Genomic DNA, 10,585 nt, shown 5'->3' on the forward strand with positions numbered 1-10,585 from the left:
CTGTTTTCCCTGGGGCGTCGGAGGCTGAGGGGTGACCTTATAGAGGTTTACAAAATCATGAGGGGCATGGATAGGGTAAATAGACAAAGTCGGGGAGTCCAGAACTAGAGGGCATAGGTTTAGGGTGAGAGGGGAAAGATATAAGAGACCTAAGGGGCAACTTTTTCACACAGAGGGTGGTACGTGTATGAAATGAGCTGCCAGAGGAAGTGGGGGAGGCTGGTACAATTGCAACATTTAAGAGGGATTTGGATGGGTATATGAATAGGAAGGGTTTGGAGGGATATGGGCCGGGTGCTGGTAAGTGGGACTAGATTGGGTTGGGATATCCGGTTGGCATGGACAGTTTGGACCGAAGGGTCTGTTTTCATGCTGTACATCTCTATGACTCTATGACACTTCAGGAGAAGATTTTAAAAAATGACTTGCCTGCAAAGATTAGCTTTCTGAAAAATCATTTTGACCAATGGGTTATTCTTGAAGACAAAAAGATAAAGGGTGGAATATTCTGAACCCTGTTGCTCATGTTTTCCAGGATGCTAAGTCACAAATTATACACAGTTGACTCTGGCATTATTCAGATAAAGAATGCTGAGGAAATACAATGTTGAGCAGTTAGTTCAATCATTCTTCCAAAAGAACAAACAGGACAGGGAACATGGACCATGTTTGGTGGGGTGTGAATGAGGACCTAAGACGGTGAGGGATGTGTGGATGATTTATTTTGTTTTGTTTAAAACTTCACCACATTGCTAGAGTTTTGAGGCAGGCATTCCAGCCAGCCCACCTCTGCACTTATTCTGGGGTTGCTCAGCCCAATTTCCCGAGAATCTGCTCTCGTCCTCCTGCCATGAGCAAGTGAGAACAGCTTTTCCTTGTCTAATGAATCAAAGCCTGTCATCAGTTTGTACACCTGTCAATCTGTCTCCTCTCAATGTCTTTAGTCTAAAGGCATAAACAACACCCAGTTTCTCTAACCTAATCTTGTAGCAAAAACACACCAATTTTGGAACCATTCTGGTAAATTTTCTCTGCACTGTCTCGAGGACCCTCACCTCCTTCCTAAAGTGAGGTGACCAGAACTGCATATAGTTCTCTCGTTGGGGGGGGGGGGTCTAACCAGAGTTCGATAAAGGTTCAGCAACACTTCCTTCTGTATTCAATGCCGCTATTTATAAAGCCCACATGATTTGCTAACCACACCCTCAATATGGGCTGTCCCTGCATACTCTTTAGAACGGTGCCTTAAGGCTATATTGCCTCTCCCCATCCTTTCTAACAAAATGCATCACCTCACACTTCTCTGTATTAAACCTCATCTGCCCATTCTGCTAGCCTACCACTGGATAGCTGCAGAGTTGAAGAATGTGGTGTTGGAAAAGCACAGCCGGTCAGGCAGCATCCGAGGAGCAGGAGAATCGACGTTTCAAACATTAGCCCTTCCAATGAAGGGTTTATGCTTGCAACATCGATTCTCCTGCTCCTCGGATGCTACCTGACCGGCTGTGCTTTTCCAACACCACACTCTTCAACTCTGATCTCCAGCATCTGCAGTCCTCACTTTCTCCTACTGGATAGCTGCTGGCAATTTGTATCCCCTTTTTTTGCCACCCACCCATATTTGGTATCACTGGCAAATTTTCAAGTTATACACTGAATTCCAAGATTCAATTTCGCTATATATAGCTAAAAAGAAGGCTCTTGCACTAGACTTTAAGGAAGTTATCTGACTATTATTTATTAATCCTAAAACTAACCTACAGCGACTGTTGATTCAGAAGCATTACAATAAGAAAAAGAAGTACAGTCAATTCTGCTATAACGTGGTAGTTCCTTTCTCATGCGACCCCATGTTATAAGAAAATTGTGTAATAGCAGCACCATTTGAACTATTGGGGCCGGAAACGTGTTATAACTAATACATGCTTTGAAACTTTGCGCTTTAGAAGGTGTTCCCAATTTGTCAATCGTGTTATAGTGAATTTGTGTTAATGAAATGCATGTTATAGCAGAATGACCTGTATGTAGAACACATCATTGTTTTAAATTGTTTGAAATGTTGTGGTTCTGTTCGCCGAGCTGGAAATTTTTGTTGCAAACGTTTCGTCCCCTGTCTAGGTGACATCCTCAGTGCTTGGGAGCCTCCTGTGAAGCGCTTCTGTGGTGTTTCCTCCGGCATTTATAGTGGCCTGTCCCTGCCGCTTCCGGTTGTCAGTTTCAGCTGTCCGCTATAGTGGCCGGTATATTGGGTCCAGGTCAATGTGTTTGTTGATGGAGTTTGTGGATGAGTGCCATGCTTCTAGGAATTCCCTGGCTGTTCTTTGTTTGGCTTGCCCTATAATGGTAGTGTTGTCCCAGTCGAATTCATGTTGCTTGTCGTCTGCGTGTGTGGCTACTAAGGATAGCTGGTCGTGTCGTTTCGTGGCTAGTTGATGTTCATGGATGCGGATCGTTAGCTGTCTTCCTGTTTGTCCTATATAGTGTCCTATATATAAGAACAGCCAGGGAATTCCTAGAGGCATGGCACTCATCCACAAATTCCATCAACAAACACATTGACCTGGACCCAATATACCAGCCACTACAGCAGACAGCTGAAACTGGCAACCGGAAGCGGCAGGGACAGGCCACTATAAATGCCGGAGGAAAGACCACAGAAGCGCTTCACAGGAGGCTCCCAAGCACTGAGGATGTCACCTAGACAGGGGACGAAACGTTTGCAACAAAAATTTCCAGCTTGGCGAACAGAACCACAACAACGAGCACCCGAGCTACAAATCTTCTCACAAACTTTGTTTGAAATGGCTTTTACGTGTTTGCATTGTGATGATGCTGCTCCTTTAACAAGGTTATGTTGTCCTTGGTTTTTTCAAGTGGGCTTGTAAAAGGCAGAGGTTCCGATATGTCTGGGTGAGCGATCTAACAGATACTGTCCAAGGCAACAATCAGGGAAAAGGTGTTTAGATTTTACTTTAAAAGAGTTGTACAATGAAAGGGGAGCAGTCAGTTCTCCCAGTTCAGGGACTTTCCTAGTTTGGTTTAGAAACTGCTGGGGACAGAGAAGCAGCTCAGTGGAAAGAAGGTCCATGCTTCAACAAATGATCCCTGGCTGATCCTTTCTCCCTCCCTCTCTCTCTGACATCTCTCCTGTAGGAACCTGTGTTTGATTTTATCTTTTTTGCCAAGGGGTGTGTTTATGGAGATGTTGCAGGAAATTGGAACAGCATCATTAAGTTACGATACAGTCGGTTGGGTTTTCAGATAGGTTAAGTTATTCTATATTCTGTTCTCTTTTGTTCGCGTCTTATTTGGTAGTCTGTAAATAAATTCTGTTTTGTTTAAAACTGAGTGGTTTGAGCAGTTGCATCACTCCTGGGATATCCACCTTACCTCTGCCTAAAACAACAAAAAACGTTAGGGTCTGTGTTACCTTCTTAAAATGTTTTGAGGGGGTCTGGCCTGGTCCATAATAGAATCAATTGTGGAAGGATTAATTCTAATTTTCTTGGTTAAGAAGAAATGAAGATCCATATGAACTGGTTACCCTTGATCTGGAAGCAATACCAACAGGAAGGGAGTTAGGATACATAGACTGTGTCATTAGACACAGATAAAACAAAGTTACTGTTTTTAAGTAGATCAGCGAGCTGGAGGGTGAAGGCAATCAGCACACAGACACACACAGAGAAAGCAGAGACAAAAGGAACTCATCAAATTCTTGTGGCATGATTGTCTGCTCTGTTAGTTCCTCAAAAAATTCAGTAAGGTTAGTGAAGGAAGGCTTACCTTTTTGAAATCTACCTTGACAATTCATTCTAATATTCTTCAGATCGCAATGTTCCTCTGTTGTCTCCTTTTGTAAGAATTCAATTATTTTCCTGCCAATGGCATTAAACTGGCCTATAATTTCCTGGATTTTGTTGCCCTTCCTAAATATAGAAACTATATTAACTATCTGTAACTCCCCTGTTAGTACTTCTTTTTTGAACAATGTATTAAATATGATTAGTAAGATCTCTGCTTTCTTTTCCCCAGATTGTATTAAAATATGTAGATGCAATCCAGCTAGACAAAAGGTTTTCTCCTTTTCAAGTTTGTATAGGAATAAGTGGGACATTTTCAGGTTGACCAGCTGAAACTATTGTAATATCAGAAGGATCAGTACTTAGGGGCCTTAGCCATTTGGGATCTATATGCATAAATTAGATGAAGAAACCAAGTGTAACATATTTGAGTCTGCTGATGAAACTAAGTTGTGTGGGAAAGCAGAAAAATAGAAATATAGAAAATAGGTGTAGGCCATTTGACCCATCAAGCCTGTTTCACCATTCTGAACAGTCATGGCTGATTCTTTATCTCTACGCTATACTCCTGCTCTGTCTTCCCATACCCTCAGCACCTTTAGCCTTTCGAAATCTATCCACTCCTTTCTTAAGTATATTTGATGACCTGGCCTCTAGCGCGTTATGTATTAGAGAGTTCCACAGATACACCACCATCTGAATGAAAATCTTTTCTCCTTATCTCATTTTGAAATGGCCCACCCCATATCCTGAGGCTATGACCACTTACTCCAGATTTCCAAACTTCAGTGAATACATGGCCAACCTTTCCTCATACAACAATCCTGTCATCCCGGGAATCACTCTGAACCAGTGAGGAAGATGCAAAGAGGCTGCATATAGGCAGGTTGGGTACATGACCAATGGATAATAATGTGGCAAAGACTGCAGTTATCCATTTAAGCACAATAAACTTTAAAAAAACAAAGTATTTTTGAATAATGAAAGACTGAGAAATGTTTACACACAGAGGAACCTGGGTGTCCCTGTATATGAATCACAGAAAGTTAACATACAAATACAGCAAGCAAATAGAAAGCAAATGGAATTATGCTTTTGTTACAAAGGGATCATAGTAACAGTAAAGAATTTGTACCACAATTTGGTTCAGCTCCATCACAAGAGAGCCATTTTCCCAGGCTTGCTTGAACTGCTGCCATTTTTCTGCAGCATTTGTTATTGTGGATTTTGAGAGCTAATAGTGATCTAGAGCATGTCTTGATGCCATAGTGTTCATGCTTCAGTTGTGTCACCAAAATCGCAAAAGTCATTTTAAACAATCACAACCATCCCTGCCATCATATGTTCAGACTTTCTTAAAAAGTCAACATTATAGTGTGCTATTTTGCTCTGCAGTTAAAAAAATGTTAACTTACTGTAGTTTCAGGAGCTCCACAAGTCTGCTGCTTTACTGGACTGTGCACTGTCACACAGGAGAAAGGAATCATCTGAGGAATCACTCAAATGCCAAGAATACACAGGAAACATGTGCCCTGCATAACACACCTTTGTTAAAATAATTTTTAAAATGGTATCTGGTTACACTAAACATGTGTAATCTGTTTCACATTGTAAGTTTGCTCCATTATTCCTTTCAGAGAAACTTTTCACATTTTAATTTATGCTTCTCCTTTTATGGGTACTCTTCGTACCAGTTGTTAAACACTGACAGTGAGTGCTAGCTGGCAGCACAAAGTTGGCAGCGTACTCCACGGACATTACTGATGTCGCTTTTTCATCAACTGCAGGCCACTGATCACAATCCATATTCCTTTCTCTGTGGTAGCACCTAATGGACTCCTCGGCCCCGCAGTGCCGGACTTGAGGACTCAGGCTGAGGAATTATTTAGGTTGGTTTGTATCTCTCGGCTGTGATGTGGCATCTTAGCGCACTTAAAAGAAAGCCTTAAATACGTTTGGACGTGCAGTAATGTAGGTTTAATTTAAAACATGAGGATTCCAATGTCCGAAATTCCACTGTGATCTCAGATTTCATTCAGGATTCCAGCTGCAAGCCCAGAAGCAACCCAGAAACAATTCCATCAAGGAATGTTTTCAGCAGAAATAAAAGACGAAAATTTATTGCAGCCTGCGAGATTTTATCGCACTGACCAGACACTTGAAAATGAATACAGGATAGATGATGCCATAAATCATTTCAAAGACTCTTTCGCTCTGATTTTAACTCACTCTACTGCTGTTCTCCAATTGAAATAAGCTGAAACAGGTTGAAGCCAACTCCTAGTGGATATACATCCATTGCATGCAATCTACGCTCCTTGGACCTTCCCTAGAAGTAACAATCACCAGACTAGGAACCTGAGTCCCAGGCTACTGTTCTGTGGACAGAAGTATACATAGTAGCAGTGAAATAAATTGAAATAAAAAAAATAGAAGCCTTAACAAACTCTTAAAAATAAGAAAAAAAAATGATAAGAAAAAAAATTAAGTAAAATAGGATTTTGTTTTTAATTTTTTAAATAAAGTTGGCTTTACATTGCACGTGTGCATGTAGAAAGAAAAATCAGAGGTGAGCATGTGTAGTTGAAATTTATCATCGGGTAGTTGGTGTCAACAGACTCTCTCATAATCCTTAGATGAAAGGCGATTAGGAATGGGCAACAAATACTGGTCTTGCTGGCAAATCCCAAAAGCCATGAAAGAATACCTCAAATATTCTCAGATGACAAGTTTATTGTAGTGTGGCTATTCATTTAAGGAGATATTAAGATGAGCAGTGAGGTATCTCCCTCAACAAATCTCAGTGAAAGTTGACATGATATATTTCAAGGGGAAGAAATTATTGCCATAATTGCATTTTGGATCATCCCTCAGCTTCCACTGTGGAGCAGGTAGCCACGTTGCCTATGCTGTTGTGTGGATTTGGATGAGTTTTGTTCACTGTCTTGAAGGGAGGTTGAAACCAAAGACCTTTACTGTTGGCTCTGTAATGTGGTGCTGGCGCTTATGCTGCATCCAGTCATCCATTTCATCCACCAGACCATTGGTCCAAGTTAGCTGAATATCTAGTGATGTTCCTGAGAATGACCAATTACATTTTCTATTTCTTGTTTATTTCAAGCCTTGTGAATAGAAAGGTCAGTGTTTCCAATTCATGTTTTCATATCACAGGAGCACCGACTATCCCAGATTTTCTGGGATCATCCCATAATTGAGTCTTTGATCACAGCTCCTGCCTCACTGGAATGAGTTTTGTGCTGAATTTCTTCTGTCTCTTCAGGCCTTGTTGCAATGGGTGGTTTTTCATTTTTGGGGCTTCCTGTGGGTGTGCTCAGGGGTAGGGTCCAAACTGGCCACACAATAATCAGGGTAGCCCTTCCAAGGGCTCACCAGCATTCATGCCCTCCCCTGTCCCCAGTCTCACGTTGAACCCTTCACAGTGAAGTGCCCCTTACCTTCTTCATCCAGACTTGGTCACTCTGATGAAAAGTAGGCAAGGCACATTTCTGCAGCACATTTCTCTAAGGCCTGGTTACAATGCAAAGTGTTTTACCTCTCCTCTATGACTACCCAGCCCAATTCTCACAGTATTGTAGTAATGTCAAAATCTAATCCAGAGGCCCAGGATGATGCTCTGGATTCAAATCCCACTGTGGTACCTAGTGGAATTTAAACTTGATTCATAAAGATCTGGAATTGAGAGCAAATCCCAGTAATAGTGACTGAGAACCTACCACTAGGGAAGGCAATCTGCTGCCCTTACCTGGTCTGACATCCATGTGACTCAAGGCCCTCACCAATGTGGTTGATTCTTAGCTGCCCTCTGAAAGAAGTGAGCAAGCCCTGCCCAAATCCTGTGGAAGTGTAGATAAGGAAAATGTTCCACAGTTTGTTTGGGAAACTAAGTCAATAGGTGTGAGTCCTACCCAGGTAGGTTACATCCAGGTATTTTCGGATAAGTCACCTTCCACAGAAGGAAAGATTGCACACTTTTCCCTGCTGTTCTGAAGGAACATTAATGTAACTGGTTCCCTTGGATTTGGGTCACAATGACACTTTTGTTAGGTGTCACTGTCAAAGGCTTGTTCAGCAGTGGCTGTGCCAAACAGATGCAACAAACAGAGATGGTCAGTTGTGTAGAATGGCCAGGGATTAGGCAGCCTGTGTGCTGTGTGTTGCATGGGCCTGTGACCAATGTTCTTTCCTTTTAAAAGTCCTATGATTGATGTTTGCTGCAGCCTCCTCCCTCACAGGTTGAGTTGCTTACCCCACCTTTTCTGAGTGTGGTGCCAGCTATTTTCTTCTCTATTGTACACTGTGGAGTTCCAGCATGATGGAAGGAGACAGTGAATGCTCCACTGCTAGTGGCGCAGAGTCTCTGTCTCTACGTGTCGATGAGCCCTTGAACATTCACACTGCCTTCCTAATAACCCTTCTGGTGATGCCCCATAGGCTTTAGATCTCCCCAAGTCAGCACCCAACTTGTCTACGTGCACCTACATTTGCTCACCCAGCCCCTAGCATAAGAGGTGATAAGAACCAAGTGAGGCCACTTACTGGTCACCCCCTTGAAGCCAGAATACTACTGACTGTGAATGACCCCTCTTCCCACATTACAACCTTCCCAGTCATGCTTTACAGTATGACCCTCTTACAAATCCTGCTGCCCCTGCTGTCCCCTTCACAACTGTACTGTGTCCCTGCCCACATTCTCCTTCCCCTACTCCTGAAGATTAACCTGCTGAGGTTCAGTCCCATGACAGTGGTTGTATTTGCTCCTCACTCCAACATTCCCCTTAGTTTCTGTGGATGAACCAATGACCTCGACTGACATGGCCTGACAGCCCTGGACAAGAAGTGCCCAGACCCCTGACTGAAGGCTCTACATCTCCCTGACTATTTTAACCCTATTCCTTGGGTTGGCTGCAATGGAACCACAGGACAGAATGTGACCCACTTCCTGGTCCGATTTGTGAGCTGGGTGCCTGCCCTTGGGTGCAAACTGTCCCTATTGGAGACTTTCAATGCTAGTTGCAAGTCTGTGATTCAAGAATACACTGCCGGTCCATCAGAGAAATACCAGGATGGTCATGATGAGTTAGCAGATGCCAACATCCATGGATGAGTGGTACATTTGCCTGATGCCCATTGATTGTGCCTTGGGCTGCAGTTTGTTTGCAGGGACCAGAGGTTGTTCAGAGCAAACAGCAAGCTAATTTGGTCAGATACCTGTTTTGGTTTCCTTGTTGAGTTTTCCTGATGCATGGCTTGTTTTCAAGAGTTATGGTGTTAATAAGGGTTTAACAAGGGTTAATCCCTGACAACTGGAATCCCGCAGCTGGGCTAGCACGAATCTCGCCACATCACTTGAGAAAAACATAAAAGATGAAGAAAGGTGATCTCAAAGTCAAGATGGGGCAACAACTCTCTGATTGGCCCCTGGGCAGGTTGACAGCTTGTGTGTGAGTAATTGAGGTAGAAGGTCCCCAGATTACAAAAAACAGCAACTCTTTTCTTTTCTCTTTCTCTCATTTGGCCCATATCCCTCTAAACCCTTACAGAGTAAAGCTCCTTCCACACTGTCCCCCATCAAACACTCCGAGGACAGGGACAGCACGGGGTAAGATACAGAGTAAAGCTCTCTCTACACCATCCCCCATCAAACACTCCCAGGACAGGGACAGCACATGGTTAGATACAGAGTAAAGCTCCCTCTACACTGTCCCCATCAAACACTCCCAGGGACAGGAACAGCACGGGGTTAGATACAGAGTAAAGCTCCCTCTACACTGTCCCCATCAAACACTCCCAGGACAGGGACAGCACAGGGTTAGATACAGAGTAAAGCTCCCTCTACACTGTCCCCATCAAACACTCCCAGGGACAGGGACAGCACAGGGTTAGATACAGAGTAAAGCTCCTTCCACACTGTCCCCCATCAAACACTCCCAGGGACAGTGACAGCATTGGGTTAGACACAGAGTAAAGCTCCCTCTACACTGTCCCCATCAAACACTCCCAGGGACAGGGACAGCACGGGGTTAGATACAGAGTAAAGCTCTCTATACACTCTCCCCCATCAAACACTCCCAGGATAGGGACAGCACGGGGTTAGATACAGAGTAAAGCTCCTTCCACACTGTCCCCCATCAAGCACTCCCAGGGACAGGGACAGCACGGGGTTAGATACAGAGTAAAGCTCTCTATACACTCTCCCCCATCAAATACTCCCAGGACAGGGACAGCATGGGGTTAGATACAGAGTAAAGATCCCTCTACACTGGCCCCAATCAAACACTCCCAGGGACAGGGACAGCACGGGGTTAAATACAGAGTAAAGCCCCCTCTACACTGTCCCCCCATCAAACACTCCCAGGGACAGGGACAGCACGGGGATAGATACAGAGTAAAGGTCCCTCTACACTGTCCCCATCAAACACTCCCAGGGACAGGGACAGCACGGGGATAGATACAGAGTAAAGCCCTCTCTACACTGTCCCCCATCAAACACTTCCACGGACAGGGACAGCACGGGGATAGATACAGGGTAAAGCTCCCTCTACACTGTCCCCATCAAACACTCCCAGGGACAGGGACAGCACGGGGATAGATACAGAGTAAGGCCTTCTCTACACTGTCCCCCCCATCAAACACACCCAGGGACAGGGACAGCACAGGGATAGATACAGAGTAAAGGTGCTCCTACCTTTTTAAATGGAAAGTCAAAAAATAGTGGAACACCCCTTGCTGGGACACTGTATCAAAACACAAAGTAACAGTTG

This window comes from Chiloscyllium plagiosum, chromosome 43 (genome assembly GCF_004010195.1).
Source record: "Chiloscyllium plagiosum isolate BGI_BamShark_2017 chromosome 43, ASM401019v2, whole genome shotgun sequence".
NCBI lineage: Eukaryota > Metazoa > Chordata > Chondrichthyes > Orectolobiformes > Hemiscylliidae > Chiloscyllium > Chiloscyllium plagiosum.